Genomic DNA, 15,988 nt, shown 5'->3' on the forward strand with positions numbered 1-15,988 from the left:
GGGGATGATCGAGCCATCATCAGACAGCTACCCCTTTTCCTCTCCGACACCGCCCGTCGATGGCTCGAGGAGCTCCCAGCCAATCAGATTCACAACTGGGCCGACCTGGTCAGAGTCTTCGAGGGTAATTTCAAGGGGACCTATATACGGCCAGGGAACTCGTGGGACCTCAGCAAATGCAAGCAGAAGTCAGGAGAGACTCTTCGGGAGTACGCTCGACGCTTCTCGAAGCAGCGCACTGAGTTGCCACACATTCCCGACCACGACGTCATCTTGGCGTTTGTCTCGGGTACCACCAGTCGGGACTTGGTGCGGGAATTAGGCCGCAATCGACCTCAGACCGTCGACGAGCTGATGGACGTAGTAGCAAACTACGCGGCAGGGGAGGAGGCAGTCGGCGCTTTCTTCAGCTCAGAAGGAAGAAAAGGCAAGCAGCCCGTCGATGAAGAAAGGACTTCCAGTCGAGGCCTCAAGAAAAATAAAAAGAAGCAGAAAGTACGGCAATTCCCCCAGGGAGATTCGGATGACGACCTCGTCGCCACGGTGGATCGAAAGAAGCCGCGAGGCCCTCCGGAGGGAGGCATCTTCGACAAGATGTTGGAGGAGCCGTGCCCTTACCATAAGGGGGGCGCTAACCACAAACTCAAGGATTGTCGCATGCTGAGAAAGCATTTCGACGGTCAGGGGCTCAAAAAAGATGCGCGTGATGACTCCAAGAAGGAGAAGGCCGGCGGCAAGGAGGACAACAAAGATGACGACGGCTTCCCCGCCGTCCATGACTGCTACATGATCTATGGCGGGCCTTCGACTCAGTTGACCACGAGGCAGCGCAAGAGGGAGCGTCGCGAAGTCTTCGCGGCAAGGATGGCGGTGCCCCAGTACCTTAGCTGGTCAAGCACTCCCATCACCTTCGACCGAGAAGATCACCCTGACAAGGTGGTCGCCCCAGGCGTCTACCCGCTCGTCGTCGACCCCATCATCATCAACACCCGACTCTCGAAAGTGCTGATGGATGGTGGCAGCAGCCTCAACATCATCTACCTCGAGACCCTCGACCTCCTCGGCATCGACAGAGGACGCCTCCAGCCAAGCGCCGGCGGTTTCCATGGCGTCGTACCAGGGAAAAAGGCACTGCCAGTAGGTCGAATCGACCTACCGGTCTGCTTCGGCACGGCGGCCAACTTCAGGAAAGAAACCCTCACCTTTGAGGTGGTCGGGTTCCGAGGCACGTACCACGCCATCATCGGGCGCCCGGGCTACGCCAAGTTCATGGCTATACCCAACTACACATACTTGAAGCTCAAGATGCCTGGTCCCAAAGGCGTCATCACCGTCAGTTCCTCCTTCGAGCACGCGTACGAGTGCGACGTCGAGTGCGTCGAGTACGGGGAGGCGGTCGAGAGCTCCACCGAGCTCGTTGCAAAGCTCGAAGCCATGGCCGCTGAGGCTCCAGAACCTAAACGTCATGCGGGCAGCTTCGAGGCGGCGGAAGGAACTAAGAAGATCCCGCTCGACCCCAACAACTCCGACGGCAAGGTGCTGACGATCAGCACCGACCTCGACCCCAAATAGGAAGCCGTGCTCGTCGACTTTCTCCGTGCGAATGCTGATATGTTTGCATGGAGTCCCTCGGATATGCCGGGCATACCAAGGGAAGTCGCCGAGCACTCCTTGGAGATTCGAGCCGGTTCCAAGCCAGTGAAGCAGCGGTTGCGCCGATTCGACGAGGAAAAGCGCAAGATCATTGGCGAGGAAGTCCACAAGCTTTTGACGGCCGGATTCATCAAGGAGGTTCATCATCCTGACTGGTTAGCGAACCCTGTATTAGTTAAGAAAAAGAATGGAAAAATGAGGATGTGTGTTGATTATACTAGTTTGAATAAAGCATGTCCGAAAGTTCCTTTTCCATTACCACGCATTGATCAGATTGTCGATTCTACCGCGGGATGTGAAACCCTTTCTTTCCTTGATGCTTATTCCGGTTACCATCAAATAAAAATGAAGGAGTCCGACCAGCTCGCGACCTCTTTCATCACGCCTTTTGGGATGTATTGCTACGTGACCATGCCATTCGGGCTTCGAAACGCCGGAGCCACGTATCAACGTTGCATGCTCCACGTTTTCGGCAAACACATAGGCTCAACGGTCGAGGCCTACGTCGACGACATTGTCGTCAAGTCGAAGCAACGAGGAGACCTGATCCAGGACCTCGAGGTTGCCTTCAGCTGCTTACGCACCAGCCGGATCAAGCTTAATCCCGAGAAGTGCGTTTTCGGCGTGCCTCGAGGCATGCTCTTAGGATACATTGTTTCACAGCGCGGTATCGAGGCCAACCCCGAGAAAGTCTCGGCCATCACGAAAATGGGGCCAATCCGAGACATCAAGGGTGTCCAGAGAGTCACGGGGTGCCTGGCGGCTCTAAGCCGTTTCATCTCGAGACTAGGAGAAAAGGCATTACCATTGTATCGACTCCTGAAGAAGGTCGACCGCTTTTCTTGGACCCCCGAGGCCGAGGAAGCACTCGAAAAACTGAAGAAGACGCTGACCTCGGCACCAGTCCTGGTTCCACCTCAACCTGCGGAGCCTCTACTCCTCTACGTCGCGTCGACGGCCCAGGTCGTCAGCGCGGCGGTGGTGGTCGAAAGACAAGAGGAGGGTCACGCGCTGCCGGTCCAAAGGCCAGTCTATTTCGTCAGCGAGGTGCTCTCGGAGACCAAGGCGCGTTACCCCCAAATCCAGAAGCTGATCTACGCCGTAATCCTTGCCCGCCGCAAATTACAGCATTACTTCCTTGGTCATCCTATCACGGTGGTCTCTTCTTTCCCTTTGGGCGAGATAATCCAGAGCAAGGAGGCCACGGGAAGGATAGCAAAGTGGTCGGTCGAGCTCATGAGCGAGACTCTCACTTACGCGCCTCGAAAGGCCATCAAATCGCAAGCCCTGGTAGACTTCGTCGCGGAATGGACGGACTCCCAGCTTCCCCCAACTCAGGTCCAGGCGGAGCTGTGGACAATGTATTTCGACGGGTCACTCATGAAAACTGGGGCAGGGGCCGGCCTATTATTCATCTCACCCTTGGGCGTCCACATGAGGTACATAATCAGGATTCACTTCGCCGCATCTAACAATGTCGCAGAGTATGAGGCCCTCGTCAACGGTCTCAAGATCGCTATCGAGTTAGGAGTCCGACGCCTCGACGTCCGAGGCGACTCCCAACTCGTCATCGACCAAGTAATGAAAGCCTCGAGTTGCCATGACCCAAAAATGGAAGCATACTGCAAGGAGGTGCGTCGGCTCGAAGACAAATTCCACGGCCTCGAGCTTGTCCATGTCGCTCGACGCTACAACGAGGCAGCCGATGAACTCGCCAAGATTGCATCTACCAGAGGCACAGTGCCGCCTGATGCGTTCTCAAAGGATCTACACGAGCCATCCGTCGACCTAGGCACGGGGGCTGGCGTCGACGCCACCATCGCCCAACCAACCAATGCTGTCGATGCGCTCTTGATGGAGGAAGAGGTGATGGAAATAGAACGACGACCGGGTCGACCATTCGATTGGCGCACACCGTTCCTCGACTGCCTTATCCGCGGTGAGTTGCCAGAAGACAGGACAGAAGCTCGTCGTATCGCTCGACGGGCCAAATCATATGTGATCTACGGTGAAGACAACGAGCTATATCGACGGAGCCCGACGGGGATCTTACAGCGTTGCATCACCATAGAGGAAGGCCGAAAACTCCTCGACGACCTACACTCGGGGGCTTGTGGCCACCACGCCGCCCCACGGACCCTTGTAGGAAACGCTTTTCGGCAAGGTTGGTGACGCCATCCAATCGAGGGGGCTCGGGGGCTCCCTCTGACACTCGCGTCTGAGGGGTCGCATCATGAGTTGGTGGCGGCGGAGTAGGCGCGGGACGAGGCGACGCCGCCTCGACGCCGGCTGAAGGTTGGGTGCTTGACGGGCCTGCAAAACAAAGGGTAAGGGTCAGACGTCATGATAACCGACGTAGTAATATCGCGACACCCAGGAATTAACTACGAACCTTGTTCCGTGGAGGCGGCACCCGTTCTGAGCCTCTTGGCCATCGATGGTTGGGCCTGCTCGAGGGCCCGTTTCAGCCTGAGAAAAAGTAAGCATGTGAGGAAAGGTGAGAGAATGAGGGGACAAAGACCGCAACAACAAAAAGGCTTACCCCACGGGCAGAACGGCTCGCCTTCCGCCACCCCGACCAGCGGGCCTCGAGCCACCCCGCGTCGGGGCGCTAGGCCCCTCGAGGGCAGAGACTGGCCTAGGTACGTCGGGTCCCGCTTGGCGGGCGCCGGGACTCGCGCTCCTACGGCCGGCGTCTCCTTTCTCAGAGGCCGCAGCGCGACCGCGGGTCAGCGGCCTCGACGCCTGGGATCTAGCCGGACCGCTCTCCCTGGGCGCCAGGGGAGGGCGCGGTGCGTCCTGGCCCGCCTTGAGCGCGGAAGGAGCGTCGGGCCGGGGACGACGAGACCCGCTCGGACCCTCCTCCGGCACCTCCGTCTGGGGGGCATCGACGTCATCTCGAGGGGGGCCCTCGAGGAGCCGATCGAGACGCGACGCCATCCCCTCGGAGTCGTCGCTACTCTCGTCGTCGTCATCGTCATCGTTGGGGGATTCTTCCTCAGGCTCCCCCCTCTGCCTGGATTTGGCTCGACGCACCTCCAATGCTTGGCGGTCGAGATTCTTCTTCTTCTCCCCCTTTTTCGCGGAGTCCTTGGCAGACTTCAACTTCTCGGCGGATTGGCGTCGTTTGTCGCGATCGACCTCGTCCTCCTTTACTGGAGGCCTCGAGGACCGGACATCAATCCGACCCTGCCAAAACTAAGGTAGACTTAGAAAAAAAGAGAGGGGAGGGGGGAAATCTAGAATCGAGGATGCGCGCAAGAAGAAAGCGTACCAGATCGATCGAGCCCGCGTCGGGTCGCATGGGGAAGCCGTTGACGTGCTCCGGCTTAAAATCACCGGCGATTGCGGCCCTGACTCGGGCCGCGACTTCATCGTCCGTCGGAGGCTCGCTGGACATCCGACATGCCTCGAGGTCCCGAGACGAGACGCCAGGGCCCATCTCATCCATCCTCAGCGGTCGTGACATCAGAGGAAGAACTCTCCGATGATGGACCGCCGAGAGGACGAGGGCGGCGGTCAAACCTTCCTGGCGAAGCTTCTTCAGGGCGTCGAGGAGAGGGTCGAGCCGAGGCTGATGAGCTTGGACGACGCCGTACGTCCAGTCCGCTGGGCGCTCCAAGATCAGACGGCCCGAGTAGGGAGGTAGGAGGTTGTCGTCGTTCCGCAGGTAGAACCATTGAGAGTCCCAACCGGCATGGTTGGTCGACAACCCTACCGGGATGTACTCCCGCGGCCGGTCCGTCTTCCCCGTCTTCTGCACCAGATTGAGGCAACCCGCTCGCACGGGTTTCCTCACGCCCGTGGTTCCGGTGGAGGCGTGAAACAGCTCGCCCCTGTAGAGGTGGAGCCACAGCTCCCAGTGCGGCATCATCCCTAGGAAGCCCTCACACACGGCGGCGAAGACCGCCGCCACGGTGATGGCGTTCGGGGAGAAGTGCTGCAGCTCCACCCCGTAATGGGAGCAGAGGGCCCGCATGAAGCGGCTTGGAGGCGCGCCCAGACCGTGGCGGTGGAACTTGGCGAACGACACCACGTAGCCTTCGGGTGGCTGAGGCGCCCTGTGGCTCGCTGGCGGCGCGATCCACTCTGGCGACGACAGCGAGGTGCGACGGCGCAGCAGTCCTTCCTTCTCAAGCTCTAACAGCCGGCGCTCCGTCATCGACGACGGGCGCCAGTCATCGGCGGCGACGAGTCTTACAGGCATCTTGGCTAACGGGACGATGGGTTCGCTACGGCTCGAGGGGGCGTGTGCGCGTGAGATGACGAGAAAGCAAAGGCAGCAAAGGAACAAGAGCGAGAAGGCGGAAGAGAGAGGAACGGCGGTGACGAGACGACATATTTATAGGCAGCTGTCCGCCAACGGACAGATCCGAGAAGTAAGGTAACTCCCCCCATAAATGCGCCGCCTGACAGTTCTCTCTCTCACTCTCCTCACAGGCCGGACTCTCCGAATTCCTCGCCGATACGGTGTCGTAACGTCATCCGCCTAAAAAGACGCGCCCAACGGGCAGAAATGCGAACCGCCACGACCGTTCCCTTCCTTCGTAAGCCAAGGGACGTAACCGCAAAAGTCTCGAGAGGTCGATGGCTGGCCCGCCGAAAGGGTTCGACAGCCGATCTCGAGCGCTAGAGTCAGGGATCCCCAGCGAGCGGTCGAAGATCGAGGCCCGCCTCGAGGACTCGCTGGTGATGTTCAAGGTAGGGTCGAGACAGTCGAGAGGTATCCCCCCGAAGGGAGGCATCGAGCCGCTGGACTCTATCGAATGAGACCAGAATCCCCCGACCACGTCGACCCTGCTTTATGAGGACGCCTCCGGGCTACAGCTGACCCCCTCGAAAGGGGCACAGGTTCTCACTTGGACTACCCACTAGGAACTCAATTTGGGATGGAAGACGCTCGCTCTATCGAGAGTACGTCGAAACCCCCGGGCAAAAACGAGCCAGCCAGAACCTTCCACCACTGGTGTCGAAAGCGTTTCTGCGAATTAGAAACATAACCCTCGAAGGAGTCAAAAACTCCCCCGAGGGCTCGGGGGCTACCCCGCGGGGTCGCTCGCGCGCCCCCACGAAAATTCGACCGTAAGTCAAAACCTCCATTCGAGCGCTAGCGCTCAAATGGAGGCTCGGGGGCTACTGTCGAGGGTATCGGTAAGGGGTACCCTCAGCAATACGCATTATGAGATTACCAGTATGAAGGTCGAAACCCCTAACTCGACGCTCTAATCTTACGTATGCGCCGCCATCGACGGTCGCAGCCTCGAAGACGGAAATAGCCTCGAGCGAATCGGTTCAGGACTCGAGCGACGACTGCCGTCGATGACGGAAGCGGGCTCGAGCGAATCAAGAGGAGTCGGGCGCGAGGACACTGTCCGCCGCCTGACGCGCGCACGCGAGCTGGAGCATTAAATGCACCTGACGCTTCCCACCTAACACACAGGTCATGGGAGGCGTGATAGGGAGCAAGCTTCTGTCCCATCGTTCTTTTTGCAGCTTTCCCACCGAACAACCCAGGGCGTGTCAGGACGCAAGAAACAAGGATGGAACGTCTAATCGGGACCCCCTCGAGATATCCAAGGTCAGCGCTCTAGATACCAGCGTACTACACGGCGTCCGACCCTCGACCAAACAAGGCCCCTACCCAGGAACAAGTTGGGCGTCGACTAACTTCATCACAGCTACGCCGTCGGGTCCGCCACCATACCATACAAGCATGCGACCTCAGGACCGGCACAAGGCGGCTGGCAGGGCAGAACGCAGGAGCACGCGTGATCATCACCAAGCTATCAAGATGGGACGGCTCGAGGCCACGCCGTACGGAAGCCTCGAGTAGGTCAGCGCTCCATGCGGCTATCGATCCCTACTCTAACATCTATGTATGTACCCTGTGTCTCTCCTTGGAGCTATAAAAGGAGGGACTCAGGAATAGAACAGAGACACACACACGTAGTAGAGCGGCACATTTCATTCCACGCTTGTATTCGCCCCTGTACAAGCACTTAGGTGCAAGATAATACAAACTCTCCCCCCCACTGGACGTAGGGCCTTCTCTTGCCCGAACCAGGATAAATCTCTGTGTTTTCTCGCATCACCATCCGGAAAGGGGAGCACGCATACAAATTTACTCGTTGGTGTGATCCCCCCCCGGGGGAAAAACACCGACAGTTTCTAACTTAAGTCAATCTCAATGAGAGTTTCATGTGAGTTTCATTTGCATTAAATAGATTGCCACATAGACTTTTTTGATGACATGGTAGTGTATTTAAGAAGAGAGAGAAGAAATATGTTTCATCTAGATGAACCTCTCTTGGCACAATCACCAACTCTCTATGAGTCTTGGAATTAAATGCCTATGAAACTATGAAATGAAACTCTCCATTGAAAGTGAGTGTTTCATCTAAGTTTCATTTCATTTCACATGACATGGCAGTCTTGAAAACAACGTCATGAAATTCTCCACTGAGACTGGTCTATACCTAGTTTCTATAATTTTTGCTCTCTCTTCAATAACTACCTTACCACATCAGTAAAATACTTAGGTGTTACTGTAATTAATGTCTATATAAACTATGATGGTTTCTGCATTGAAAATGCCCTTATTATCACTTCTATTGTTTTAATATGGCATATGACAGTTCGCACGATTATATTGGGTCCAAGTCCAATGAGCAAGCACCGTCACCGGCACCGGCCTAGATGCAGCGGCAGGCCCTAGCTAACTACCTAGTAGCTCGATTCACCATTGTTATCCACCTTTTCAGCCTACAGTACCAGTGTGGCCCTTGCTTGATGAGACGTCGTCGGTTGCGTGCTTCTATCTCTATTAATTTATCAATGAAAGCCGGTATCTTATTCCTGCTGCTGGCCTAAATAAACACCTTCCAAAAGTCATGTTCTAGCTCTAATTTTATCTAATCGCATCGCTCTCAAGCTTGAATGTAATGTCGGCATCAAGCAGCAAGCTTCTACAAGAAAAGAAGAAGGTCCTATGTCCATAATATGCAGTTGAACTGTTTACTCATGAGAGCGAGAACGAGAGCGAGAGCAAGAGCGAGGGAGATCCCAATGAAGCTTTCAGAGACGCGACTGTTGATCCAATGGCCCCCTCAGCAATCAGCTGAAACAAAAGAAAAGGCTTGACATGATGATTATTTCGGTCATAATTAATAGTATCATTTAATTTGTGCATTATATAAGTTTATTAATTATATACGAGTATAATAAATAAAAAGATAGAGTTGGTAGCAAGTCCTGGTGTGTGTAGCAAGACATGATTGTTTGTTCATTAATTCATCAGTAGGTGATGATTGACTAGCTATGACGATGAGACCGACCGACAGACAGGACGCATATACTCCTGGCCTTCTTTAGTTCACAAAAATTTTCAAGATTCTCCGTCACATCGATTCTTTAGTCGCATGCATAGAGTATTAAATATAGACAAAAATAAAACTAACTGCACAGTTTACCTGTAATTTGTGAGATGAATCTTTTGAGCCTAGTTACTCCGTAATTGGACAATGTTTGTCAAATAAAAACGAAATGCTACAGTATCAAAAACAAAAAATTTTGCCAACTAAACAAGGCCTAATTTTTAGACCTTGTTTAGTTCCAAAAAATTTTACAAAACTTTTTAGATTCCCCGTCACATCAAATCTTTAGACGTATGCATGAAGTATTAAATATAAACGAAAATAAAAACTAATTGCACAGTTTAGTCGGAATTGACGAGACAAATCTTTTGAGTCTAGTTAGTACATGTTTGGATAATATTTATCAAATACAAATGAAAGTGATACTATTCCTATTTTGCAAAATTTTTTAGAACTAAACAAGGCCTTAGTAGCAAAGAGAGTCCAGTTGACGTGCAATGTTGTGTGTGATTTGAGACGCAATATTGTTCCTCTGCCTGGCTAGTCTTGTTCTCCAATTTTTCTCCCTGGATTCCCTCTGATCTTTTTGTATTTTAGGTAAAGAAAACACTGAAGGCCTATGCGCGTGCGTGAGCATGACAATCCCACACATGTGTGTGCATTTGAATAACGTTTATCTTGTCTAGCAGACATTAGTTGGATTAATATTTGTTACATGCTAATCATTTGGAGTATGATTGAGATCTAATTATTCTGTCTGTTTGTACTGCTAATGTACTTTTTAAGTAGCGTAGATTATTGGAGTAGACCGTTGATATTTCGTAGGATGCATGTGCTTAGCATGTATTACTCTGGTTCTTTCTTTGAGTTAATAACTAACATAGATACAGAAGGAGTCCAAATTTTAAGTATCCTTTTTTTTTCTAAAATTGCTGATTCATGCATGTTTGATTACACCAAATATTTATATACATTACATATAGTACATCCATGCACAGGAAATTTGAGTGTGATTTTACAACTGCCGAGCACATTTTGATTAATTACTGGACAATACAATATCAGACACGCTAGCTAGTTAAATAATATATTCCACAAATTGCATCCCCTCCATCCAAATTAAGCTTATTTTTAGATAATGACGCATCTTCATCGTAGCCCACATCCTATATACATGCATAGTACAGGTGTAAGCCTTGCAAGGTAGTTTTCGGCCTTGTTTAGTTCTGAAAAAAAATTAGTTTTAGGTGCACTTTTATTTTTATTTGACAATTATTGTTCAATCATAGATTAACTAGGCTTAAAAGATTTATCTCACGATTTACAGACAAATTGTGCAATTAGTTTTGTTTTCGTTTATATTTAATGCTTCATGCATGTGCCGCAAGATTCGATGTGAGGAGAAATCTTAAAAAGTTTTTTGATTTTTGGGGTGAACTAAACAAAGCCTTTATACTAATTATTATCCTTGGAAATTGCAATAGCTACACAGTTTTGTGTTGGCTGATTCTTATTTTGATTTCAAAACTATATAGGATTATCCTTTTCTTTTCGTGCGAACCAAAGTGACCGTGTACCAGGCCAGAAACGGTCTTGTCAGAGCTCATGCATGCAATCCATGGCTAGGCTAACTTCTTTTTGCCTCGGAAAACATATATTTTTGTGCCAAGAAAAAACAATCCATGCATTGTTTGTTGGGTGGACAAGAAAAAGGTGAAAACAAAAGTGGGCAGCACTGTCCTGATCTATCTGGATACTCATCTACTATAACAGAAGAGACTTATTTTTCATAAAAGTCTAGTTCCAAAGAGAATGGCGCCAAAAAAAAATCCTCTTAATTACTGCATATCCTATATTGTTTACAGTACTAACCTACAACACTGCGTACCAAACCTTATTATTATTTCAATCCGTTTATGAAGCTGTAAAAAGTTGCTGCAACAGTGTGTATGATACCTAGTTATAGAGATACAGTGGGGCAAATACAAAGCAGGACTAGATAAAAAATGTATTTACTCAAAAGAAAGGAGATATATTTTCCTTGATGACATGTGAAGTTAATCATCAGCCCATAAATTTGTTTCTAATTTACACTTGCAGTGCGACAGACTAATTTTCTAGATAAAATATTCTCAAAGATTGTGCCTATAACCGTTAGTTCTTTTGTTCTCTATGTTTTTTTCTGATAAAGTTCGTTTCTCATTGCATACTATAGGTCTATATAGCCCATTTCAATTTTTGTATGTAAAACCATTGCATATGCTGAGTCAAGCTAGAGGTACAATCACTTCAAAAACACCTCTATATTTTGGTTGGTTATATAGGGTCCAAGTTTATCCAATACCATATATTTTTTTACAACAGCGAACAGTGTGCATACTATATTTTTTGAAAATTACATGGCACAACGTAGATGCTTAATATACACGCACATTCATCTCTATGAACACATAACAAATCCTACCCCTGTGCACACCTCCAAAGGAATGAGCCGGCAGGTTCTTCCCTGTTGACGGGAACATTGTCTACCACTGAAAGCATAGCGCCGTTAAATCCTAGATTAAATCTAGAAAAATATGAGCACCGGTGCTAGATGGCCAACCAACTGATCTATTCAGTTTGTGTGTGCATACTATATTTGAATAGGCAGACCATCTATCATCCTATAATAAACTCCTTGTATTTGTAGAAGTGATAAATTATCTTTGATATTAATTATCATTCAAGTGCCGAAAGTCATATATAAGAACAAATTACTAGGTGCTAGTACATTATTTCATCTAAATAATTTCTATAGATGTATAACGAAAAACTGTGAGGACCTCTGCAAAGGACATTTGCAATTATATCTAGGTTCCTCAAGGTGCACCTGTAGTAGCTTGAACAACTCTTTGGTTTGGATCACTTATGTTTACTTAGGATGGAAGTTAAGTAGACAACTCCATCGTATAACCTGAACTAAATCCATCCATGTAACTGTAGCCTTTGAATAAAGTTCAAACCTACTGTTTGTACTAGCTTCGATCCAAAAACAAAAGAGGACCACTACAATGACAAAAGAGTCGATCTTCACTCCAGCGCAGCCAATTTAATTTCAGGCGTAGTCAAGGCTTAACTGTAGTCATCATGAATCAAACCAACCTACAGAGGTTGTGCCATCAACCAACTAATCAACTTCTTCCAACTAATTTCTCGGGGACAATAGGCCAACCAATTAGGTGCCCTGTTACCAAGGAGATATATGTCAGCACTCAAATCATATACTACATCACGTACCATATATATATATATATATATATATATATGAAAGTATTTGAACAAATTATTGGAATTTTATTTTTGTTCTGAAACACCTGTGTCAGCGCTCAAATACTGCCATCATGTACCTTGCAGTGATGTAAAACTATTTAACGTAACTATTGGAATTTCTTTCTATGCGGAACTCTTCACGCTAGCTCCTAATAAGATATTATATATATACGGTGGAGAGTTGTCTTTGTTTTTCTCCTTTTTGATTTGAAATAAGAAGATACTTGCAATAGGACAATGAGAATCTTACTATGAATCGTCCCTGTCCCACTACAATGAAATTTCATTAGTAAGCAAAACTCTCCCAATGGTCTCTATCGCTGAGTAAGAATGATCGGTCCTAGATCACAAACCAGAGTATGTGACAATGCTGAAAAACCTCCACGACATCCACTCGGGTGTAAGCAAGGCTTAACTTGCTCCAGACGGGGAATATTAGGAATTAATTGTCAAAAATGCCCGCCAACTAATCTGCCGCCATGAAGCAACTAAAGTAGGGTGCCAGCTGCTTTTTGTGTCATACTGTGCTCTCACGCACACACAGCATTGTTTAGCATGACATACATAATCGCATGTCCATTTCAAACAAAGGAATACCGAAAGGTCTAATATGGCTACAGGGGAATAAATAGTCTATTTAAAAATTCTACAAATTTACTAGAGCAAGAGGCAGTGGCGAAGCTACTTGTGAATTAGGGGTGCAAATGCACCCCCAAAAATTATAAAAACAGTGATTAAGTCTAAAATTTCACCATATATGCACCCCCATGAAAGATGTCTATGCATACACAAGCTAAGTGCATCCCCCTCTAATATGCTCTAGCTTCACCACTGGCAAGAGGTTAGTAAATAACAAAGCAAAACTTTTTACTCTAACTCTAAATAGGTGTTTGCAAGCCACCTATCCAACAATTTTAATTGCTATTGTCACTAGGCACACAAAGGCTATGTCTCTACTTTCACTAGAGAGCTACCGAAAGTTTCTATACAAGTAACTATGCTACTCTAGTTTGCGAGAAAGTAAATGAGATGATTTGATCTTTATACCGCCGCGTAGAGAGGATGAATCAATCACAATAATATGAAGTCCAATCACCGGGAGAAATCCAATGAAACAATCACAATGGAGACACAAAATTTTTCTCCTGAGGTTCACGTGCTTGCCGACATGTTACGTCCCCGTTGTGTCAACCAACACTTGGTGGTTCGGTGGTTAAGAGATGTTGCACGAATCTCGTCATCACTAGGACACCACAAGAACCTAACACAAGTGAAGTAGCTCAATGACACGAATTGCCTTTGGCACTCCGCTGGGGAAGGCACAAAAACCCTCACAATCACCAGGAAATGGCCACGGACAATCACTTCAAAAACACCTCGGCAACCACCGAGAGTAACAAGAAAACCGCAACTAAATCGATCCCCAAGTGCCACTAGATGTAATCACTCAAGCAAATGCACTTAAAATCACTCCCAATCTCACGAAGATGGTTAATCTATGAAGGAGATGAGTGGGAGGTGTTTGCTTAGGCTCACAAGGATACAATGGCAGAGCCAAAAGTCAAAGAGTTCTAATATATAAGAACTTAGTGTAGCTTAATTGATAAGATTTTTGTTTTGAGGTTAAGTTATATTTTTCTAAAATTATTCTAGTATTTAATTATCTTAACATGTTCACTATTTTTCCTATGGTAGATGACTATGTCTATCAATATTAGGGCGCATATGATGATTAATGAATATTAAAATCTATTGGGTTAGTATTTTGAAAATATTCATACCCGTAATAGGTGGCTGTTCTGTCGACAACGTAGTGCATGTGATGATTCGTGAATCCTAAAATCTATCGTCTTAGTATTTCAAAAATGCTCATAGTGGAGTGTAGGATGTTTGTTTGTTCACAAAAGTGAGTGTGTGTTCATATATGTGAGCGTCTACATCTATAATGTGATTCACAATAAAAAGAGATGGTCACCAAATTATTATTGCTAGTCAAGTATGGGTCAGTAAAATATAAAGTATAATGAAATATAAGTATTCTAGTAGAATAAAAAATTTCAATATAAATATATCTCCTAATATGGTAGATGAACAAATTAAAATAAAATCAAAACATTTTATTATAATTGTATTATATTAAATTGTGTTGTCCAGAGGATATTAGTAGATATATATATAACAAAATTTTATTTACTATACTTTTTAATATAAATATAGATTATTAAAATCCATATATATTATAAAATAAGTTTATATTGTTAGGAGGGACCATGGTGCAAGGATGTTATATGCTAGAATGTCAAGAGAGACCTCTTTGAATCGGCCAACTAGTATTTATAAGCAACCCCAAAGAATAGAGTTGTTACTCACTTGTGGGTTGTCCTCTCGGGGGCGCGAACGCTCCGACGCAGGGCGTCGAACACGGCCTCAGCGTCCGATGGTCCCCTCTAACAAGCCCACAGATTGCTGCCACGTGTCATTAGTCAGATGTGACCGGTTGATCTCCAATGGTTACTAAAAACTTTCGAGTTCTCAGGTACAATGCGTCGGATGCATCAGGTGCAACACACCAGATGCACCACTCACTCACCAGACACTACTCAGGGAACCCTACAAGTCGCACGGGCGTCGGATGCGTCCGACGTCTGCAGCTAAAAATGCTCGATCGTATGCTCGCTGACGTCACTACTCACCGGACGCTGGAACAGTGTTCGGCCCGCGTCCGACGGTCACCTGTCGGACGCTCTGACGCACCGTTCAAACACGCGTTGAGTTTCCAGAATGCACCGGATGCTGGGCCAGCATCCGACGCCTCCATGGCCAGCGCCCGGTCCGCAACTTCTCCAAACTTTCCACCAGTGCAATAGAAAAAATACATTTCATTTTCTCAACCCAACTCTTCTCCACCTCTTCAACCCTTGCTCAAATATGCTAATCACCAAGTGTTTCACATTGTGCACGTGTGTTAGCATATTTTCATAAACATTTTCAAGGGTTAGGTTAGCTCACTAGGTTCTAAATGCATCTACATGAACAATGACACCTAGTGGCACTTGATAACCATTTAGCCAAAGAATCCTCCTCTTTATAGTATAGCTATCTATCCTAAATATGATCACACCCTCTATGGTGTCTTGATCAACAAAACCAAAACCATAAGCAATACCTTTGTCTTGTTTTCCAAAAAAGTTTTGTTTTTCTCTTTCTTCCTTTCCAAGTTGAGCACTTGATCATCTTGTGGTCATCACCATCATCACCATGATCATCTTTTGCTCCATCACTTGGCATACACTAACATCGTCTAGTCTACACACTTAGCATAGAGGTTAGTACTAGGGTTTCATCAATTATTCAAAACCAAACTAGGACTTTCAAATACTCCCTCCAAGTTGGTACAAGAAGTCATTTTGAACAAGATTTGGATCAAACATTAGGAATATAAATTATGAATAACTTTTAGTTTGTTGTGTTTGAAAATTGAAAACCACATGAACAAATTTGTCTTGAAAATCACTTTGATAAAAATATACATACATATTATATATATTATCACTTTTCAATAAATATTTTTATAAAAATAAAATTCAAAGTTATGCTTTGGAGACCTGTCCCTACCCAAAACGACTTCTTTACCAACCTAGAGGGAGTATAGT

Source organism: Sorghum bicolor, chromosome 5, assembly GCF_000003195.3.
Source record: "Sorghum bicolor cultivar BTx623 chromosome 5, Sorghum_bicolor_NCBIv3, whole genome shotgun sequence".
Lineage (NCBI taxonomy): Eukaryota > Viridiplantae > Streptophyta > Magnoliopsida > Poales > Poaceae > Sorghum > Sorghum bicolor.